This window comes from Oratosquilla oratoria, chromosome 20, assembly GCF_046742065.1.
Source record: "Oratosquilla oratoria isolate Oo_2021 chromosome 20, ASM4674206v1, whole genome shotgun sequence".
NCBI lineage: Eukaryota > Metazoa > Arthropoda > Malacostraca > Stomatopoda > Squillidae > Oratosquilla > Oratosquilla oratoria.
In genome coordinates, this window is record NC_134796.1 from 24075678 (window position 1) to 24088057 (window position 12380).

The window sequence follows — 12380 nt, forward strand, 5'->3', positions numbered from 1 at the left end:
GACTAGTTACCCCAACTAGTCGCTCCGGAGCAACATCCTATGCTTCGGCTGTAAAGAAAACATACAGAACCATTGAAACGCAAACTGAAAGCAAGCACTCCGATAAGGACAAAGATCTCCGCCCACCTACCAAACAAACCATGCACTCGCACCTTCCTTCCCCGACCATCCCAGAGCTTCCCATACGTGTGCCTACCCGCATGGAAGAGGATGTTCCCACGGAGATCGCCCGCTCCTGTAAGCGACTATTAAGTCCGATATCCAGCCCAGACTGAGCATCGGGGCAAAACACACCTCTCCCACTGAGGCCAAGAAAGGAAGAAATCGAAGCAAATAAAAAATAAATAAAAAATAAACATACCTCATGCAATCACAATATCATCCATATACAACCATTCTCCATTCACCCCTGTCTTCTGTCCTCTCCCGTCCCTCCTCAACAGACATTCCCCTCTTCCCCAAAGCCCCCTTCACCCCATCCATCCACCTCATCCTAGGACGCCCCCTCATGTTCACTTCCTCCACATCTGCCTTCCATACCTCTTTTACTAGTCTTTCTTCACTCATTCTTTCCATGTGTCCAAACCATCCTAATATTCTTTCATCAACCCTATCTCCCAACTCCCTCTCCACCCCTGTTCTCCTCCTCACCTCCTCATTTATCACTCTATCTAGCCTAGTAACCCCCATCATACTTCTCAGACACCTCATCTCAAAGACATTCAAACTCCTTCTCTCTTCTTCTCTTATGTTCCATGTTTCTGCCCCATACAGTGCTGTTGGCACAAAAAATAAACAAATAACTAAATAAAAATGAAAAAAATGAAAATAATCCAGTGGAATTGCCGAGGTATTAGAAATAAAGTAAATGATCTATCTATTTTCAACTCTATGAACAACCCCTCAGTTATGTGTCTACAGGAAACATTCCTAAATCCCAGTGTTCAATTACATCTGAAAGCTTTACCATCTATAGGAAGAACAGGTTCGCGCCTGGAGGGGGGTCACAGTTGCTGTCAGCGACTGCCTTCCCCAGGCGGAGCTGCCACTATCCACAACCTTGGAGGCAGTTGCTGTCAAAACGAAAGTACAGAACAAATTTGCGTCCATCTGCTCCATATATTTGCCTCTAGACCAACCATTTCCGCTACAGGAGGTAAATAAACTTATAAGACAGCTGCCCCACCATAAACTTATAGTCAGAGACTTTAACTCCCACTATCACATATGGGGGAGTGATAGAACATATGCTCGAGAGGAGCAGATGGAGGTAGTTCTGAATATCAACAACCTGGTCCTCCTAAACACTGGCGATCCCACTCGTGTAGACAATGCTAGGGGCACTTTTTCATGCATCGATTTATCCATATTATCTCCCGCGCTGTCTGACGACATAGAATGGACTACGCATGACGACACCATGTTCAGCGATCATTTCCTAGTCATCCTAAAATTAGGGGGTGACCACGTTACGGCTGCTCCTATGAAGACAACCCACCCCCTACCTCTCCCAAATTCATCATGAGGAAAGCCAACTGGGAAATGTATCGACGTACTACCAAAGTCAACACCACAGGGGACAATATGGATGACAAAGTAATCAATTTAACATTACCATTTTGAATTCAGCGCATAAGCACATATCAAAGACTTCGGTATTTCACAAGCATAGAGTTCCTTGGTGGATATCAGACTGCAGAAAAGTATTTTGCAAACGGAACAGGGCTTATCGAACTTATAAAAACAGCCCAATTTTACCAAACTTGATTACTTTTAAAAAGGCGCAAGCATAGGCCCGTAAAATCATTAAACAATCCAAGCGAAACTCTTGGTGTGATTTTATTTTCGACAATTAACATGCACACCCCTCTAATGCAGATTTGGTCAGCCGTCCGAAGAATTGACGGCAAACATGCACCTACCATAAAGACTTTGACATTAGGAACCATATTTATTGATACGCCCACCTACATCACAAACATAATAGCAGATACATTTACACAAACAAGCAACACAAATAACTATTTGCCAACATTCTTACAGCATAAACAAAGACTGGAAGCAGAGCCACTGGTCTTCCGTACACATACCACGAATATAATACCCCCTTCCAACTACACGAGCTTAACAAGCTTTAAGCTCGTGTAGATTGACCTCTGCTGGCCCGGATGAGATTATGTATGAGATGCTGCAACATCTAAATTCAATCTCGCTTTACAAATTACTCGAACTGTACAACGAATTTTGGATTAAACATGACTTCCCAGAAACATGGAGGCATGCCCACGTCATACCTATTCTCAAAAAGGGAAAGGACCCAAAGAGTCCTTCTTCTTATCGCCCTATAGCGCTTACCAACTACTTATGCAAAGTATTAGAACGTATGGTCAATAACAGATTAAAATTCATTCTCGAATCTCAAGATTTAATAGTTCCTGCCCCATGTGGTTTCAGGAAAAATCGAAGTAGTCTCGACCATTTGGTCAATTTAGAACATGATATCCTTTCTAGTTTAGAGAAGAAAGATTTCCTTGTAGCTTGTTTCCTAGATACAGAAAGAGCCTACGGCATGACATGGCGACGTGGTATTCTCGAAAAACTCTATGCACTTGGCCTTAGAGGGAACCTCCCTATTTTTATTCAAAACTTTTTAATAGAACGAACATTCTCCGTCAAAGTTTAAGATTATTTTTCATCAGTACGCATACAAGAAAATGGCGTACCACAGGGAAGTGTGTTGAGTCCCACAGTAAATGCCTTGGGTGATTAAAAAGTGTAATGAGAAATAGACATATGGGAATAAATGGTTAATGGAAATTGAATGAAGGAATGATTGTGCCGACAGCACTGTATGGGGCAGAAACATGGAACATAAAAGAGGAAGAGAGGAGGAGTTTGAATACGTTTGAGATGAGGTGCCTGAGAAGAAGTATGAGAAAGGGTTACTAGGATGGACAGAGTGAGAATGAGAATTGGGGTGGAAAGGGAATTGGGAGATAGGGTTGATGAAAGAATATTAGGATGGTTTGGACACATGGAAAGAATGAGTAAAGATTAGTAAAAGAGGTGTGGAAGGCAGATGTGGAAGGAGTGAACATTAGGGGGCGACCAAGGATGAGATGGATGAATGGGGTAAAAGTTGCATTGGGAAAGAGGGGGGTGTCTGTTGAGGAAGGACGGAAGAGGACAGAAGATAGGGGTGAGTGGAAAATGGTTGTGTATAGATGATGCTGGAATGCATGGAAGGGAGTGAGTGGGAGATGGGGGATAGGGAAGTATGTGTGAAAGATATTTTTACGCAGTCCGAAGGGATTTCTCCCCGTCTTCTCATTTTCTGCATGAGGGAACGGAGAAGGGGGTCGCCGATTAAATGAAATAGTCTTGCTGTGTATGTGCTGTATCTTGTTACATTTCTTCTCACCCAGGGTAGTGGGCGAGAAGCAGGGAAGACCGGCCATCCAGGAGCTAAAATAAAGGGGAGGGAAGGGAGTAAATGGGAGTGAAGTACATGGGGATGGAATGGGTGGGAGTGGATTTTATGCCTTTGTTTTTGGCTACTTCCCTTGAAAGGGTGAAAAAGCCGTTGGTATATATATATATATGTATATATGTATATATATATATATATATTATATGATACTACATATATATATATATATACATATATATATAATACATATATAATATATATATGATAAATGTATTATATATATATATATATATATATATATATATATATATATATATATATATATATATATATATGAAGGTGGAATAAAGAAGTCACGGGTCTAGTTCCGAGTTTCTGAGTTTATTCCTGACCGGTTTCGCTCTTGAGCACAACCGGTCAGGAATAAACTTAAAAAACTTGGAACTAGACCCGTAACTTATTTTTCCACCTTCATCGACTTGTCACAATGTACCAGCATATATATATATATATATACATATATATATATATATATATATATATATATATATATATACATATATATATATATATATTTATATATATATATATATATATATATATATACTGTATGTATATATATATATATAATATGTGTGTGTATATATACATATATATATATACATATACTGTATATATAATATGTGTATATATATACATATATGTGTATATACATATGTATGTATATATATATATATATATATATATATATATATATATATATATATATGTATGTACACGCACACACCCACAAACACACACACACATATATATATATATATATATATACATATTTATATACATATATATATACATACATACATACATATATATATATATATACATATATATATGTGTATACACATATATATGTATATACCAAGGACTACTATTATACAGGACGTGCACACCCAGATTCCTGGCTCCGCTAGCGGGGGCCATTGATTTCTTTGTAACCTAGCATTTTATATTGGACAAATATATCAAAACTAGAAACCTAACATTGTATATAGGACAAATATATCAAGTACTGACTTATTCAATGCAGTATAAGTTAATATAAAATATTATAGTGAAATAAGAAATTATTTTTAAAGCACTCTTATGCTTTGAAGTACCAATTTTAACCGGACTTAACATGTATCATTGTATGAGGTTACTGGACACTTTAAAGGAGCCCAAGTTGCTGTTGTTTTACATTTTACAAAATGGGTTGTAGTTAAACCTTTGTGATTGTAAACAAACAAACATTCACACAAATAAACAGACATAGAATCAAAAGCTTACCAGACTGCAGCGATTAATCAGCGAGCCGGGTCTTCTTTACAGAGATCTGTTGAAGGAATGCATTCTTCTGCTGGTCTTTCTCTAGGTTGTGGAGTCCATTCAGAAGAACATTTGCCAGACGACGGAACATCTTGGGACAGTCAATGTCAATCCCACTGAAGCTGGCCAGTGTTGACAAGATCCCCATCAGTCTTTTCCGGCAGCAGGAACGGTGACGGGCTTTCTTGATGAAACACAGTCCACATCTGACAAGATCAAAAGTGCACACATGTGGAGTTGTCAGGGAACCTCTGGACACTGTCTCGATAAAGTCCTTCACGTCACTGGTCACAAGAGGTTCCTCGGCGTTGAAGACCACATCGTCCGCGCACTTCGTCTCAAGCCACCCCGCCACATAGGCCGTACTGCACTCTTCATTCACAGTCAGTGTCACATCTGTGGTGCACCTCTCAATAGAGGCTGCATCCTCTAGGTCAACTGCAGTCCCCAAGCAGGTATGTTCCTTCGACACAGGGTGGACATCGATGGACTGGAGGTTTACGGCAGCATATCTCGTGAGGCGCTGCTTGCATGCGGAGAACACATCCCCAGTGGTCATGAAAGAGTTTGCACCAGTTGATTGACGGTAGATTGAGAACTCCCCATCAACCCGGTCACTCTGGATCTCACGAAGCAAGACATAATGGAAGTCAGCGTTTCTGAACAAGTAGCGGCAAACGGCAATCAGTCCCTGCATAGTCTGCACTAGTGCATTCTTGGTGTCATGGGTGAAACACTTGATTCGATTTGCTCCATGTCCTGAAGAAGCCTCTTGAAAAATCAACAGGAAAGTCTGCAGGCTGGTTGACTAGGGATCCAGAACATCTCGATATGGATCGTTCATGCGCTGATCTTGCCCCTTCCCAGATAAATTCACTAAATTCCACCAGTTGATGATGATTTGGATGAGCTTAGCAGTGTTATGACATCCTCTGAGCTTCAATGAAGCTACAACCTTTTCATTGAAGACCTTCAAGACATGCTGCACATTTTGTAGTTGAAGTCGTGAGGGGTTGACAGCAAATTTAATGAGGGGAGTAGTCTTCAGAATACTACCTTTCTCTGACTCGTACAGTTCCTTGATGTCAGCAAATGATGTTGTTTTATTGTCAAGACTGATCTTCTGGCACTTCTCACTGATCCAGTTGTTGCGGAGAAACCAGACACGCTCTTTGTCAAGAGGGTATTTGGCTGTGGCACGGCAATCACCCGGAAAATTAAACAGCTTACAGTACTGTTGGTTTATCTTGTGGTTGTCTGTGATAGACCCGATGACACGCCCACCTGCCCTCTCAACAGCAGTGCCGCCTCCTTCACACGCTCAAGCTGATATGCTGCTGTGAGCTTGTGGACGGATGTCACAGAAATCATAATACTAGGTCCTTTGTGCAACGACTTCATCATAGTACATAGCATAGAAGTGGCCTTGTAGTCTGCCTTGTTCACTGCCATGCCACTCAGAACCCCACCAGAAAATGCAGCAGTTGGCCGAATCTGTACTTCATCTATCAAGAGAAATACATTCTTCTGCTGCGGTGTCTTCACTTTGGCAAATGTTTCCCTCATCACCTGATCCTTGTCAATAGATGAAGTGATGTACTGCAGCTTGCGTTTGCTTGGCAGCACCAAAAAGTCTCTGAGCTGTTCATAACTACCCTTGGGGTATGATTCAAGAGCAAAACAATAATCATTCATGGAAAACTGTTTCAGTGATAAAAGTTCCAAATGACGTGTCAAAAATACCAGCTTCTTCTCATTCTCGGTGTTCACACAGGCTGACATGTGGGTTTGAAGAACAGTGACAACAATCTCAATCATTTTGTCAAACAGGATGTCATAGTTAATTGCTGAGCGCACAGCTTCGGCGAACTGACCATACGACCTCAAACCATTGTAGGGATGAAGTGTCTTACCCAGTGGTACACTAATGCCTTTCTTGAATGCACGGCAGATCAGTGGGCTACACAACATGGGCGTGTTTTCGACAATCACAGAGAGGCAGCACTCACTGAAATTTTCTGTCATGAACAGACACACTAACCTTTCTTCCGATCTTGAAATAATTAAGTTCTTGTACTACTTCTGTAGGTCACGCTCAGGTCTAAAAGCATTAAATGAAGTAATCTTATCTTTCTGAAGAAAATCCCTCAGTTGCTTGTCTTCGGCCTTCGCCGGGCGAAGTACAGGTTTTGAAGATGGCAGACATGAAACAGGCACATTGAAGACACTGGGAGGGATCGCAGGTCGCGTAGAACCACCAGGCAATTTGATAGAAGGAGGGTTAGCACCCCAGTGTTTCTCACAAATGAAAAATCTGTCAGAATCAACAACAAAGTTCTTACGTGGTGGTAGCACATCAAGCCACTTCTGTCTTTCATAACGGTCTTTTGGCAGTCGAAACACTCGGCACCTGTTATCCTTGTTATAATTACCGTTGCAGTTCACAACACCACACTTATTCGGCATTTTGAATACACAAAATCAGCAAGAAAGAACCTATGAAGAACCAAACAAACAAACAAAATCAGCAAGAACCTATGTAAACAAACACTATCCACTTCTAAATGCAGCCACAATGTATGTATATATATGTATATGTATGTATATATATATATATATATATATATATATATATTTACTTCAGTTTACTTCTCCAGGAGGAGGATAGTTCACCCATTGTTTTCCAAACACAGTTTCACAAACCTTGCGGTGGAGTGCGGGAGTAGAAAGAGGCAACTCCTCGCCGCCTGATACAAGAAAACACGCTGCGTCGCAATGACTTTATCTGAAATTTCCTCCAAGAAATCCAAAGGGGGAACAGTGGCATATCTATACATCCAGTCCTGCACGTGATTAATAAGGCTGAACTCGCGATAAAAGGCACGCGTACGCACGCATCCACGCACACTCACACACACGCACACACACGCACGCACACACACACACACACACACACACACACACACACACACACACACACACACACACACGCACGCACACACACACACGGGTCAAAAAAGTAAACTCGGAAAAAGACCTTGGAGTAATGATCAGCAAAGACTTGACACCGGATAAGCATATTAGTAAAATAGTCGGAGAAACCTACAATTTATTAAAGTCAGTAAAAGTGGCATTTGCCTATTTGGACGAGGAAATGATAGAAAAAAATTAACCACACTAATAAGACCAAAACTCGAGTACGCAGCAACACTATGGACACCCAGTACCAAAAAGAATATAAAAAAATTAAAGAATACAAAGAGCAACGGCAAAGATGGCACCAACTCTTTCCAAAATGACATATGCACAAAGACTGTCCAAATTAGAATTACCAACTCTGGAACAAAGAAGGGAAAGAGAAGACCTACTAACTATCTATAGAACTATGAAGGGAATGGAAATCTTAGATAAGAATGATTTTTTGAAATGGGACAATGGAAAAACAAGAGGACAAGAAAAGAAACTAAAGAAAAGATAATTACAGAAAGATCTGAAAAAAATAGCTTCCCACACAGAGTGATAGATACTTGGAACAAATTAGATAAAGAAACAGTGTGTGCAGACACAATTCAAGATTTTAAGAAAAAAAAATTATGCTGAGAGATACAAAGACAGGTTGCCACGAGCATAGCTCCCTTCCCGTATAATACAAGTAGGTAAATACTAGGTAAATACACACACATACACACACACACACACACACACACACAAACACACACACCGGTCGAAGTGACAACGAAGTTTGAAACTCCAGGAAAACTTCAAGTTTCGTCGATCTCAACGACGAGGGAGTACATTTGTTGTATTAATAGAGAAGGGGAAAGCTCGTGGTGCTATGAGAAGGTGAAAAAAGGAGAAAGGGAGGGATTACTGAGGAAAATGGAAGGAAATGAGGAAGGAGACGAACGGGCTTCCCCGGACGTCAGAAGAAATGTCAACATGAAGGTTGTAGACGACGCAGGTGAAGTCGATCATACCAGTAAAGGCACTAAAATTAGAAATATAGATAAGAACAACACAATAGAAAGTGGAGATAATGATTTCCATGGATTTAATGAGGAAGGGATGCCAGCCTCCCCCGATTAGCAAGTCTAGAGGAAAAACTGGAGAAAATGATCGAACACAAGGAGGTTAGGTTCAGCCAACTTACACGGATTACGCAAAGAGTTGATAAACTGGAAGAACTAAAGGAGAATCAAAACCTAACTAAAGAAATATAAGAATTAAAATGACAGTTAAGAGAAGTAAAGGATGAGAATGAGGAATTAAAGAATAATAATAAAGAGAATAAAGAGTCCATAGCAAAAGAAGTACAGGGTTGGAAATAAGTCCAAGAGAAAAACAAATTTTTATTTAGAGATATAGCAACACAACAGATGAAAGAACAAACTAAGGACACAGTTATTAAAGTGGTGAGAGAGAAGGAGAATGTAGTAAGAAATCTTCGGACAAAAAGAAATGTATAATTATGTTAGGGATGGAAGAAAAGCATAATCCAAATAGGACTACAAGAGTAAAGGAGAAGGAAAAGGTAAACAAGATATTAGATGTAGTTCAAGAGAATGAACAAGAAACAGGGAAAGAAATTGAAGAAATATATAGAATAGGGAAATATAATACAGATAAGTCCAGGCCAATTAAAGTTTAATTCAGGTCACAAACGACACCAGAGAATATCTTAGCAAAAACAGGGAAACTAGCGAAAAGTGATCAATATGAACAGGTGTGGATAAAAAGATAGATGAATAAAGAGGAAAGAGAGGATGAAAAACCAAAAAGAATAGAAGCTAAGGAAAAAAACGAGAACAGAACAGAGTCAGACAAAGAGAAATTCTATTGGAGAGTAGTGGATATGAAAGCGAGGAAATGGTTCAAAGTAGAGAAGAACGGAAGGGAAACAGAAAACATAATGGAAGTAGCAGAAAATTAAAAGTGTCTTACACAAATATAGATTGCTAAATAACAGGCTTGAACGAACTGAATGATTACCTAAAGGAAAAAGAACCGGACATAATGGGAATTGTAGAGACAAAATTGAAATGTCCACTACCACCCAAAAGTGTAGGACATGGTGCATATAATTATTGGATTAGAAACAGAGAGGTAAAACAAGGGGGTGGAGTTATGTTCCTGACTAAGAAGGATATAAACGTGAGGAATGTCACATATGGAAAGAATAGAGTAGAGATGATTATGATGGAAGTGGAGGACAAGGATGGGAAGAGCTGGAAGTTTGTCGTAAATTATGTGTCTCCTAAAACGGCTTCATGGGAAGAGAGAGAACACAAAAATATGTTAGAAGACACAAGGATAACACTAGATAAGATAATGGAAGATGGAGGAAGAATAGTTATAATGGGCGACTTTAACTTATAGCAATGTGCTGGGAATAGATGACAGTGAAGGGTGGAGACTACCCATGGGGTTGATATGATTATAGAACATACAATGATGCAATGTATACAGGAGAATACTAGGTATAGAAATGAGGAAGAACCATCGAGACTGGACCTACTAATCACATCAGAACCAGAAATAGTGGACAAGATTGAATATAGGACACCAATGATTAAAATTGACCACATATTGGTTGAACTGGAACTAAATGAGGTAAAATACATGGAAAAAACGAACAATATAGAAAGGGAAGATTGATGTATGGAAAAACAAATTTTGATAAAATAAGAGATTTTTTTTCAAAAAGCAGACTGGGAAAAGGATACACAAGGAGGAAGCAACAGTAGAAGAGAAATGGAATATTTTGACAAAAAATTATTAAGAAGGGGTGGAAAAATATATTTCAAGACAAAAACAAGAAAAAGGATATGTAAAGTGTTGGTACAACAATAGATGTAGGGAGTTAAAAGACAAAAGGGATAAAGCTTGGATAAAATGGAAGGAAGACAAAAGACCTGAAAAATGGAAACGATATACTAGTTATAGAAATCAATATGTACAAGTGTACAGAGAAGAAAAGAGAAAATGCGAAAAAGATGTCAAAGAAAAATGTAAAGATTAACCAAACTATTTTACAGATTTGTAAACAACAAACTGAAAAACAAACAAGAATTAGAGAAACTACGACAAGGAGGACTTGAATACACAGATGAAATAGAAATGGCAGAAATTATGAACAAGCATTTTAAATCGGTGTTTACGAGGGAGAACATACAACTTAGAGATGTCGAGTGGGAGGAGAAAGTCCCCCCTATGAAAGAGATTGAAGTAACAAGGAATGAAATAATGAATCACTTGAGTAATCTCGATGTCAGAAAATCGCATGGACCAGATGAAATGGCAAACTGGATTTTGAGAGAATGCACGAATGAACTAACAGACAAAATGCATTGTCTAATAAGCAGTTCATTGAAAGAAGGAAAAGTTCCAGAAGATTAGAAAAGAGTAATTATAGTACCAATATATAAAGGGGGAAACAAGGAAGACCCTACTAACTATAGACCGGTCTCTCTTACAAATATGATAGCGAAATTTTTTGAAAGAATGATCAAAATTAGATGGGTAAGGCATTTGGAGAAAAAAACAACGTACTAAATCCAAGACAATTTGGATTTAGACAAGGACGATCATGCGTCACAAACTTGATGTATTTCTATTCAAGACTAATAGATGTATTACAAGAAAGAGATGGATGGGGTGAATGTGCATTTCTAGACCTGAAAAAAGCCTTTGATAAGGTACCACATAGGAAATTATTAAAGAAATTAGAAACTACAGGAGGAATACAGAGCAAATTGCTGAAGTGGATGGAAAACTTCTTGCATGAAAGAAAAATGAGAGTGGTGATAAGAGATAAACATTCTAATTGGGATGAAGTGATTAGTGGTGTTCCACAAGGAACAGTTCTGGCTCCAATAATGTTTGCTATATATATATTAATGATATGGATAAAGGAATTGAAAGTTATATGAGCTTCTTTCCGGACGATGCAAAATTGTTGAAAAAGTGAGCACTGTAGAAGATTGTGAGTCGCTGCAGAGTGATCTCAATAAACTATGGGAGTGGAGTAGGAAGTGGGAGATGGAATTCAATATTAAGAAGTGTAGCATAATGGAATTTGGAAGAAGCAAAAAAGAATAGTGGGATCATATAAATTGGGAGAGGAAGAAATTAAAAAAGTAGAAAATGAGAAGGACCTGGGTGTCATTATTATGAATATGTCCCCTGAGAAACATATAAACAAATTTTTTGCAGAAACTTATAATATAATAAGAACAATCAAAGTGGCATTTACATACCTGGACGAAGAAATGTAAAGAAAATACTAGTCACTTTGATAAGACCAAGATTGGAGTATACAGCGACGACGTGGTCACCAAGTGCAAAAAAAGTATAACAAAACTTGAAAGAATACAAAGAGCAATTACGAAATTGGCACCAACACTCTCAGAACTATCATATGAGGAGAGACTACCAAAACTTGAACTATAGACATTAGAGCAAAGAAGAGAGAGAGGAGACTTGATAAATATTTATAGAATCATGAAAGGCATAGAAACTATTGATAGAGAGGATTTAATAAAATGGGATAGTAGAGATACAAGAGGATACGGAAAGAAAATAAAGA